We start from the raw sequence: 12,335 nt of genomic DNA on the forward strand, positions 1-12,335 counted from the left end.
ATGAGACGAACCCTGAAAACACCAGACTCAGCTTTCAGGAAGGAATGAAAGACGTCACAGCCTGGATGAGCAACAACCGCCTAAAGCTCAACTCGGAGAAGACAGAGGTCCTTGTCCTTGGACCCTGCCGCACCACTTGGGACAACATCTGGTGGCCCTCCACCATTGGAAATCCACCCACCCCAATGGACCATGCCCGGATCCCCAGCATCATTCTAGATTCCTCCCTCACCATGACTCACCAGATCAACGCTGTCGCTTCCACCTGCTTCAACTCCTGCAGCATCCTCCGCAAGACCTTCAAGTGGATCCTCCCATAAGCCAGAAAGACCATCACCCACACATCATTACCAGCAGACTGGACTACGGTAACGTCCTCTACACAGGAATCGACAAAACCATGATACACAAACATCAGACCATCAAGAACACCGCAGCCAGACTCGTCCTCGGCACCCCACGACATGAGCACATGACCCAACACCTGCGAGACCTCCACTGGTTCCCCTTCAAGAAGAGAGTAACATTCAAGCTACTCACTCACCCCTACAAATGCCTCTGCAACATTGGACCCAAATACCTCAACAAAAGATTCTCTTTCCACTTACGCAAAAGAACCTCTGCTACACTGACCTTGCCCTAGCAGAGACCCCGCGCATCCATAGAACCAGAACAGGTGGAAGGGCCTTCTCTTACATTGTGGCCAAGACATAGAATGAGCTCCCAGTCAACATCAGACACTCCCCTATCCTGCACACCTTCAGGAAGAACCTCAAGACGTGGCTTTTTGGCTGACCCGGAGCAGCACCTCCTCCCCGTGCCTTGAGACTCTCACGGGTGTTTAGCATGCTTAAAAGCCCCTGATTGATTGATTGTCTGAGTTACACATTTCGATGTATTGTCTAGAGGTATTGTAAGTGCTGCAAGAGAACCTGGGATTTGAGTACAAAGATCCCCTAGGTCACTTTCCTCACTGTGCCTTTCAGGATTGCTTCCTCTGTGCCACTTGCAATAGTGAGGTGATGTGAGTCTCAGAGCTTGCACACATGAGTTGGCATCAAGAAATGTGTACCACCTTTGATAGACTCAGTTGCTCTTACAGTGTCTAGTTTTTGACTTTGTGACTGAACAATCTCTCCGCACTAATGTTTTTTCACAATTTTCAGCAGCTCAGATTCACCCACAATATTAGTCATTATTGCACCGCTTCTTCACATATTAAGTGCTGGGGGTAAGTGACAGCAACTTTTACCTTTGCGTTTGTTGCTTGCCACGCGTATGTCTCTGTTCTTTGTGCTGTTTTAGCCATACCTTCCCTCTGGTCGTTCTTTTGGCCGACACTCGCAGTACCTCATCAGAAAAGCATTTCCTGGCACTTTGTGCATTTTTCTGTACCTTTTTGCTGGTGTGCAGGCACGTCTCACAATGATCAACTAGACTGGAGCAGGAAAACACTACAGAAGGTGGCCAGTGTCTACCATCACCTTTACTGACATTTGAGCTGCTGACTGCACATTGTATGTGCATGTTTGATATTAGTGTATGTCCTAATGTTGCATGTTGTAGTGACATGTGTGCGCTTAGCATGTTCACAATCAAAGCATTTCTTTAAGCGTGTGCTACTTTTTTCCCAGTACATTGATCAACTGTAAAAACTGTAATTCTCGCTACATCATGATAAGTACAAAATTATGTTTGACTAACGTATTGTACTGTGGTCGGTCTACGTTGCACTAACACAAAACAAAGGCAAAAGGCCTTTGAATAAATAGAAAGATATTTTTCTCAAAACAATAAGTTAATTGCGTGTCTTTAAATGAAAAAAAAGACTGCTATCACTTAAAAATAGCCTCTGTGCGCCCTTACAATAAATGTTATCTTGATGGATAGTTTTGATTATCATGTGAAAATGAGTTTTAAACAGACTGCCACTGCTCTCCTCTAATTGTATTTTACAGCAGAATATGGACAAAGGTGGAACGGTGCATGTACCATAATGAAAAGGGCACATGTGTCATCCAAGATAATGTGTGACTGACCAGATCCCTTGATCTTGCACCACGCAAATTTTCTTTTTACATGTTTTTATGTGTGACCGGTGTGCGATACAACTAGCTCTGCTATAATTAACAGCCGTACGTAGCCCGCTTTTTCAAATATTTTGCATAGAGACACCTCAATCTGCATCTGGCAAACAAATGTAAATACATTTCTTAATGTATTAAAATAATTCTTTATTAGAAATTACATAACTTACCAGAACAATATAAGGAACAGAGTATCAATATATAACTACTGAGCTGTAAAGCAGATACAAGTAGAATGCAAACCCCAAGGCCAGGTAGTAGACAGAGAATCAGAGCTATGGTGCTGATTACAATGGCGGTGAACATGCCACCAAAAGGCTGTTGGGTTCAGCTCCATCGTGAGGCCATTTCCCGCCCGCCATATTATAATGGCGGGCAGTACCGTGACATCGGAAACTCAGAATGCCACACATCCAATGGGCTCAGTGAGCCAGCCGGTGCTGCGGAGGCCTCCCAATCCCTGAAATGGCAGTAGTGCCTACCAGGCACCACCACAGGGATTACGATGGTCCATCCCCGCCAGCCTTTCCATGGCGCTTCATCTGCCATGGAAAGGCTCTTGGGGGTGGACATTGGGGGCACCTATGGTGTCCCCCAACATCTCCATGCACCATGTGGCAGGCACCGCATGGTGCCTACCACGTAGTGCAGGAAAATGTGAAATGTGCCTTTTTACATTGCGGCGGGTGCTGCTGGCAGCAGCACCTGACGCAATGTAAAATATGGCAAGTGTGACCCCTGTGGTGGCGGTTGCATTGTAAACAGCCCTGTGGGACCACCTTCCCGATACGATGGCCGATGGACTGGAGTCCATCCGCCATCGTAATCAGCCCCTACATACGCTTACAATTGTAAAGTGATATTAACAGAGCACCAACATGAATCAAGAAGTTGCTAGAAGTTGGTAGAGAAAAACGTGGTGATAACATGTGATCTCCAGATTTAAAATATGCTTTAACAAACATTGAATATACTTAGAATAAATTGATGTAAGGACTGTTTCAAATGGAGGACAAACATTTGTTTCTACTTATGTCATATGATTACAAATATATTGCATCAAGGTATATGGGGTGTAAATATCATACACATACTAGATCAATGGTTTTATGCCAGAATATCGCAAATAGAAATATCCTCTGACACATATTTTGCATCAAGTGTATTATTTACAAAACTATCGCCACATTGGGTGCAGATTTTGTATTGTTAACTCTAATGAGCAATATTTCCAGTGGCCCCACTGAACAAAAGGAAAACTAAAATGATAATAACTATTATTATTATGATTTTAATTTTCCTTTGCAGTCAGTGGCTCTCAGGGCAGATCAGGGCTGGGCACAGCAGGGCAGAAGAGTGCTTTTCACTCCTTAAGTGGGCATGACTTCTTGATCAGCCCTCTCGGGCCGGCCAAACAGTCATGCGCACTTTAGATGTCCAGGCTGCATTACACAGCCTGTTGATGAACATGCAAAGCCTCTCATTCCCCATCTAAGCGCCGACCCACGGCATTGCAGCATAGTGATTGGCTCAGGTGAACCTGGGAGCCGGTTGCTTACTGCTGTTGGTTGGGACTGCAGGAAGAAGGAAAAGGACGGGAGGAGAAGCAGCAGCCAACCGTTTCAGGTAAGTGTTTAATTTTATTTTCCTTCGCCTCCCCACCCCACCACCCGAGTCCAGCAGCAGCCGCTACTGAACATTTCTGTAAATAAGATTCTCAATATTTTTGTCAAGCGACATTTTGACAAAGATGTTCTGGTATGATGGTTATGCAACCCTATATCAACAACAAAGCTATTGACATGCAAAAATATTGTTGCCTAAAAATCGAATACGACATTATCAGTTTTATATCCACCTTATGTTAAACTGCACAGTAAAGACACTAAAAATATCCACTAAAACCATCAAAATAAAAATATCCACTGCAAAAACATTTATAATTGCAAATGGGAAATATAAACAAAATAAATTCCTAAACTGATAACATTCAAAAGGCGGTGTTTAACAAGTACTACACTTCAAATAACAATTAAGATGTACACCTCAAATAATCAAGGCTCCTTACAAACTTGCCTCATATAGAGAGGAGAATGTTACTCTTCATGACAGAAGCAAGTCCAATTAAAACTGAAGTTAGTGTACGCTGATTCTTTTTAGCAGATACAAATATATTTAACAACTCCTAAATGTATTTTTAAAAATGTATTTGTAAATTAAAATTCCCTAATTATGTCCTCAATAACAATCCATCAGCTAAAAAATGTCCTTGCTAAATATACTACAAATGAATACAGATTTTATTACAAAAGAAAATAAAAGAAAATCTAGTAAACAAAAATATATATATTTATACTAATACAAATGAACTTAAACATATGATCTAATAGATAAACATTTCCCATTAAATTAGTTTTATATACATGTACTATTTTTTTCAGATCCCAAAATGTCAATTGAACCAAACAATACAACATCACAAAAGGGGAAACCACTATTGAATTTTCTGGAATACACCTGCCCTAAAGAAACCACTTTAAATTAATGCATTGGGAGTACGCAACATGCTATTCCAGTCTTTGTGATGGGCAAGCTATAACCATTAATAAAGCCAATGAAAACATCTGAAACCACAGTCATCCACCTTCAATGACTAAAATAGAAATCAGACGTTGTGCATGACCAAAAATTGTTGTCTTCCCCTCTGCAGCTCTACAGCCACCATTATTAAAGGCTATTCCTGAAAACACCCTGCATTACACTTTGTTAGAAGCCTTGAGTACAATACCATAAAAGGATCATTAGCAGAAATAAAACAGCAGAAAAAAAGGCTACACCAGACACCAAAGCCTTTGAAAAAAGAGAGATTCCACCTTACTCTACCACACGCTAAAGAAAAGTTCATGCTATACCATAACAGTTTTAAATTATGCCAATAATATTCTAACATTAAGCCAATCACCAATTTGGCTACATGATGAGACTTTCAAGTCTCCCCCTTCATATTTGGTCAGATCTATAAAATACAGGTCAATAACTCCCCATCATGATTCCAGCAGTCTATGCCCATTTACCCAAGAAACAACTTACAACTACTAAGGATTCATCACAATAATACATCAAAAAACAACAAATATTCAACAGTCAAAATCATCATGGCCTTTGAATATGCTATGATGTATGTCATATTTCACATCTACACTGAAGCATAAATGCAAGGCTGCGTCTTTTATTTTAATCAAGCAATTGAGAGCAATTTCAAAATCCACTAAGGCCCTAGTTAAGAGTTGAGAGGAGTGGGGGCGTGGCCACGACGCCAACCAAGATGGCCGCCTGACGCGGGACCTCCGACGCACCGGAGCTTGTCAGTCATCCCGTTTCCCCTCCGGAGAGCATTTTTCCACCACAGCCACTGGATTCTTGTGTCGGAATGCGGCGCGCTTCTGGTGAGCGCTTTTTGACACATTTTTAGGGCCGGGGTGCCCCTTTTCTCACCACATTCGTTCTCTCCTCAGAGAGCGGCCGCCATTTTGTCTGTGGCGCGATGCTCGTCTTTCTGCCGGCTTGGATGCCTTTGCCCCACATTGCTCTTTTTGTGGGATTCTACGCCTCCTGATTGCTGTGTCATCCTTTCTGGGCGCTGCCATGCCACTTGGATGTCTCCTAACCTGGGCTGCCCCACGTGGATGGAATGAGGTAGTTTCTGATTAATGACTTTTTCTTTGCTATGTTCCTGTCGCCCTTTTTGATTGCGCTCATCACTGCTTCTGACGGGGGACGTCCATGACCTGTTGGTTACTGACCCTCCACTCTTCATTTTTGCTTAGTTTGGCACTGGCTTGTCTCTGCTTACTCTGGAACACTTCTTTATTTACTCCACAAGCTCTCCTAGGATTACTGCTCCACTTCTAAGCGACTGAACCCCTTCACTTTTTTGGCTTTTCCTCACAGTCGCCTCTTGTTTGCTGCTTGTCACTTCTGGCTGGTTTCTATGGGCAAGCTACGTAATCCAAAGTTCGTCTTTACCCCTTCGAGGAACTCTCCTGTGGTAACCTCTTCACCTCATATACCGACGGACTCTCCTACCAAGGTAGCACCAATGGCGGGAGTAACCCTCCCCCGCTCCTCCTCAACACAGTCTCCTTCAAGCAAATCCTCTCCCCCGTCAGCTTCATCTTCTAAGCGCCTTAAACAAGATGCGTCTTCGTCAGAGAAGCCATCATCCCCCATTTCCATGGAGATGCTCTTTGAGGAAATTCGTGCTCTTCGGCCTTTTGTTGAGGAGACCAATAGTAAGATGCAGTTTCTTGAGGAGAAATGGTCATCTATCGACAACAGAGTTACAGTTGTGGAGCAACAGGTTTCGGACCTTCATTCTACCTCCCTGAGAATTTCCTCATTAGAAAAATCTGTCCTGGCGCTTCAGCAACACACGGAGGAGTTGAAAAATAGGAACAGGAGGAACAACCTCCGTATTTATGGTTTGCCGGAAGCTTTAGAAGGGGACGACCCTGTGCTCTTTTTCTCCTCCTTTCTCCCGAAGCTTCTGGACATGCCATCCACCACCTCCCTCAATATTCAGAGAGCGCATAGACTTGGTCCTCGTTCATCCACGTCAACCAGGCCAAGGGGAGTCATTATCCTTTTTCTGAAATTCACAGATCTTCTCTCTGTCCTTTCAGCGTCCAGAGCCAAGCGTCAGATCTCCTGGTTGGGTCAGAGAGTATATCTTTCCCAAGATGTTTCAAATGCTACTGCCTCTCGTCGGAAGGAATTTTTGTCCCTACGTGCTCCGCTGAGGTCCCTTGGTGCTAGATTTGGTTTATTTCACCCGTGCACTTTCAAAGTTACGCTACAGAATCAGACTTGGACCTTTCAGGATCCTGCTGAACTCAAAAATTTCATTCACACCCGTTCTAATTCTGCTATGGAGACCTCCTCATCTTCTTGTGGCTGATTGTTTAATTGTTTTACACTTTTTGATTACTTGATATGTCTAACTTTTGCTTCCCTTACAGGTCATTCATTTCTGTCCCTGCCTCTGTCTCTGTTTATTAATTCTACGTATTAGATTATAAATATGTTTTTCTTACTCACATGTTTCTAACTTCAAACTCCCTCATACCTCTATATAAGAATTGTGTCCAGTTTTTGTCCTTCAACATTTGCATTTTCATCCTTGGTTCGTCATAGTATGTTTTCATGTTCTCAAATGTTACTTTTTCTTTATTCATTTATCTAGATGGACCGACCTCCCCTCAACCTGGCTCTTCGGTTATGTTCTATGTTCCGGTGCGGTCCGGCCTGGTCTCCCGTCTTGGGGGATCTGTCTCGTTGAGTGTCGCCATTTCCCCGTTGTCCTATTTCGTATTCCCCTCAGGTATGTTCTCCTCAGTCGTCCCTTTGGGATATGTGCTGTCTCTCCTTGTACTTATTTTCCTTTCCCGTTTCCTTTATCCTTTTCTCTTCCCTGTACGGGTTGATCAATTCAGTTTTTCCTTGTTTCCATTCACCTCTTTTCCTCTCTTCTCAACCTTTTCCATCAATATTTCTCAAAGTTTTCTCCTTTTCGACTTGTCTTTTGCGTATGCCTCTTCTTCTTTACTTCTTCTGTCCTACTTGATTCTATGTTATTTGTTAATTCAAAGTTATTACATGGAATGTAAAAGGTTTTATTAACCCCATTAAGCGGCAGAGAGTTTTGTCCCATTTGGCCTCCTACAACCCAGATATTGCTCTCTTGCAAGAAACTCACCTTAATGATGTTGAATCCCTGAAGTTAAAAAGAAGTTGGGTGGGTACAGTCTTATTTTCGCCCTCTGACAACAAAAAGAATGGAGTTGCTATCCTTTGTCACAAGAGGCTTAAATGTACGGTTGTGTCCCAGGAGACGGACTCTGAAGGCCGTTGGGTACTGGCTAAATTATTGATAAATTCGATTCCTTTGACTGTCTTTAATGTCTATGGGCCTGTACAAGCAGATTGTTCTTTTTGGCCTTTGATTACAGAGAAATGTGTTCAATATAAGGATGTATCATTTGTTTTTGGTGGTGACTGCAACCAGATTGTTGACCCGTTCCTCGACCGCAAATCCACAGTCCGCTTCACACCACATAAACCCCACAAACAATTTCTTAATACTATTTCACAATCACATCTTATTGACTCTTGGCGCCTTTCACACCCTGACACGCTGGACTATTCCTTTTTCTCTCCTCCTCACTCATCCTTCTCTCGTCTTGACTATATTTTCCTCTCTAATTCTTTATCTCAGAACGTTCTGTCTTCTTCCATTGAACCTATTGTCATTTCGGACCACGCTCCCATCGTGACAGATTTTGACCTACTCCCACCACAGCCTAAACCTTCCCGTTGGCGCTTCAACAGTACACTCCTCACTGATCCCAATTTTTCTTCTTCTTTTCGCTCTTTCGTTGAGGACTTCTTCTCTCTCAACTCAGACCCTAGTATTTCTCTTCACACTCTGTGGGACTCCTTTAAAGCCTCCGCGAGGGGTTTCATTATTGACTTTGTCTCTCGGAAGAAGAAACGGTTTATTCAAAAGCGGAAATCCTCCCTGGCTCATATTAAAACTCTAGAGCACCAGTTTTACACTTCTTCTGATAAATTTATGTCACCGGATCTCCTGCGAGCTAAGTTAGAGTTCAACAAATTAACTACAGACAACGCTTCTTCGATTCTTCTTCGCAGTAGTGCACGGTATTAAGGAGGTCGCAATAAATCTGGTAAGCTCTTGGCCAATTATCTCAAGTCCCGTAAGGAGCGCATTCTTATAGACTCAATATATTCTTCTGCTGGCACCCTTCTCCACAAAGACAAAGAAATCCTTGAGCAATTTCAATTGTTCTATCAGAATCTCTATACCCCAGAGTGTCCTCCCACTCCTTCCCTTATTCAGAGTTATTTTGAGAAGCTCCCTGTACCATCTAACTCTCACCTGAATTTTCCGGATCTTGATCTCGATCTCTCTCTTCAGGAACTCTCTGCAGCCTTGTCAGCCCTTACTAAAGGGAAGACCCCTGGCCCTGACGGTTTTCCTGTGGAATTTTATTTGCATTTCTCAGACATCCTACTACCTAAACTTTTAGCCCTCTTTCAATCATTTTCCTCTTCTGGCAAGGCTGAAGGCACTTTTCAAGATGCCTCCATCTGTTTGATCCCCAAAGAAGGTCGCGACCACCAGTTTTGCAAAAACTACCGACCGATTTCGTTAGTCAATGTAGACTACAAAATCTTTGCCAAATTACTTGCAATGCGCCTAGACCCCCTTATGCCTTACCTCATTGGCAAAGAGCAATGCGGATTCGTTAAGGGCAGGCTTACCTCGGACAACTCTCGCCTTCTTCTTAACGTTCTAAATAAAGCTCCCTCACTTTCAACCCCTCTTGCTGCTATCTCTGTTGACGCAGAGAAGGCCTTTGACAGGGTTGACTGGTCTTTTTTGTTCGCTTCATTGCGGTGGCATGGTTTTGGTCCCAAATTTATATCCCTTGTCTCTCTCCTATATTCTGCCCCCAAGGCCTCGGTACTTGTGAATGGACAACTCTCTCCATCTTTTAATCTTCAGAGAGGCGTTCGCCAAGGTTGCCCTCTTTCCCCACTCCTTTTTGTTTTATCTCTCGAACCCTTCTTATCCTCCATTCGCAATAACACTTCCATTTCTGGTTTCCCATATGGCTCTAATCAATTGAAACTTTCTGCCTATGCGGATGACATCTTACTATTTATTTCTGACCCTGAATCCTCCGTCCCCCCCTTATTATCCGAGTTTCATTCCTTTTCTTTGGTTTCCGGTTATAAGATCAACTCGGACAAAACCGAGATTCTTCCTCTCACCTCATCCTGTCTTCCCCATCTTTTCTCTGCTACTGGTTTTGCCTGGAGTAGCTCCAAGATTAAGTACCTTGGTATCCTGTTTTCCAATTCCATCTCATCCTCGGTTAAATTGAATCTGTCGGCAGTTATTTCCAGGATTGATCAGTCGCTCTCAGCCTGGAATCCCCTCTATCTCTCCTGGTGGGGTCGTTTGGATTCAATCAAAATGATGATCGCCCCTATTTTTATTTACACCCTCTCTATGCTACCGGTTCACATCCCTGCATCTTACTTTAAAAAAATTGATTCTCTTCTTTCTCGTTTTCTCTGGAAAGGTAAGAAATCCAGAATTTCCATTGCCTCCCTCCGTAAGCCTAAATCCAATGGTGGGGTTAACTTTCCTGATTTCCGTCTTTATCATAGATCCTTTTCTCTACGTCAGGCCTCGAGATGGATCTCATCAACTCTCTCTCCTTTCACGCCCCTCTGGCTCCTTATTGAGCAATCTTTACTATTGCCCTTCTCCTTTGCCGAGGTGATGCGATTCTCTTCCAGGAATCCTTTTTCTCTTTACCCCCTATTTAAACATACCTCTTCTCTTTTAAGTCCTTTGGTTCTCCCCTCTGAGGTCACACGTACATCCTTCTTAAATTCTACTATTTGGTATAACTCTCTTATCCTTTTTAGAAATAGACCTATTTTTTGGAAAGCATGGAGGGTAAAGGGGATAATGTGGGTCAACCAACTCTTTGACGGTGTATCCCCTTGCTCTTTTCCCCAATTTCAACTTTTATTTCGGTGCCCTCGTTCCTTTCTGCGGAAATTCACAACCCTCATGGCAATTATCCTTGATCGTTATTATTCTCTTCCCTCCTCATCATCATCGTCACCTCCTCCTTCTCTTCTTAATATTCTTGCTACACTCCCTAAAGCATCTCTCATCTATAAATCTTTTGTATCTCCTAATCCTAATCGTGTCAAATCTAAAGTGGAGCTTTCTTGGGAATCGGATTTTTGTTGTACCTGGCCGATTGCTCTGTGGGATAAGTTGTGGTCCAGATCTTTAAAAATTTCCCGCTCTGCTTCTCTTACTCAATCCTTATTTTATCTGTATCACAGGCTTTACCTTTCTCCTCTTTCTTTATCCCGCTTTTCTCCCTCCTCCGATTCTAAATGCTGGACTTGTTCTTCTTCTGATGCTGACCTTTTCCACATGTTTTTTCTATGCCCTGTTGTCTCTTCCTTTTGGGGGAAAGTGTGGTCATGCCTCTCCCGTATCTTCCCTCTTCCTTCCTCTTTTATACACTCATTTCTCTTTTTGGGTAGCCTTTCTGACTCCTTGAATCTCCCTGCTCATCTACACGGCCTCTTTGACCTCACGCTTGCGCTTGCCTTCCAACATATTTCTTCCAACTGGAAATCTCTAGCTTCCATCTCCTTACAAGGCTGGTGGAATTCATTATGCCACTTTCACAGATTGGACGTTTCCTTTGCCTCCACTTGTAAACCTGCTCGTAATGTTGATCTTTTCTGGTTGCCTCTCACCACGTATTTGGACTGCTTGGCCCTAAAGAAACCTATATGTCTCAGTGCAGAAAATTTTAAACCTCCTTGAACGTCTCGAACTCTCTCCTTTTGCTATTCACTATAAGTTTTGTTTAATATTACTGCTTGTTTTATGATGGTAACTTCGCATCGCTGACTTTCTATGACTTTTACAATTTGAATATGTGTCGTAATTTTTAGATATGGTATGGTCTATTTTATTATCTTTATATTTTCCTTTCCCTCTCCCCCTCCCTTCCCCCCTTATCCTTCCCTCCCATTACCTCCCTCAATGTTAAAAATTCTCTTAAAAAATGCTTTGTGGTTTCTAATACTGATATTAGCAATGTTAAGTTTCTCAATGGTTTCTGTATTGTAATTTATGCTGATATCTCTCTTTTGTCATCAACTTTTTAATAAAGCTTTCAAACACAAAAAGAGTTGAGAGGAGTGACATTTAGCTCTGCTCAATCATAAGTTACCCTCTGTACTTGATCAACAAGAAACTTTAATGAGGACATCACCCTTTCTTGTCCTTTCCCCCTCTACTTTCAAACTGTCTACATAAAAATGTGGCATATCCTTCAGTCACCCTAGCTCTCAAAGAATCTCTTCTTCTTGGAAGTGCTCTTAGTGTAACGTTTGGTCACAATCTCAGCAAATGTGGGCATACTATGTTGTGGGAGTAAGACACAAATGCCAGAAGTAAAATCCCTACACCACCAGGACCCTGTGCGCATCTTATGAATAGAATAACCTCAAGCTGTGAACAGTGCTCCAGGGACAGGGAAAGTGGAGAAAAACTATAGATGGTTTCCTTGGGATCCTCAATATGACCGTCAGAATCCTTTGGGTTGTCGATGCATT

Source organism: Triturus cristatus, chromosome 4_2, assembly GCF_964204655.1.
Source record: "Triturus cristatus chromosome 4_2, aTriCri1.1, whole genome shotgun sequence".
NCBI classification, from domain to species: Eukaryota; Metazoa; Chordata; class Amphibia; order Caudata; family Salamandridae; genus Triturus; species Triturus cristatus.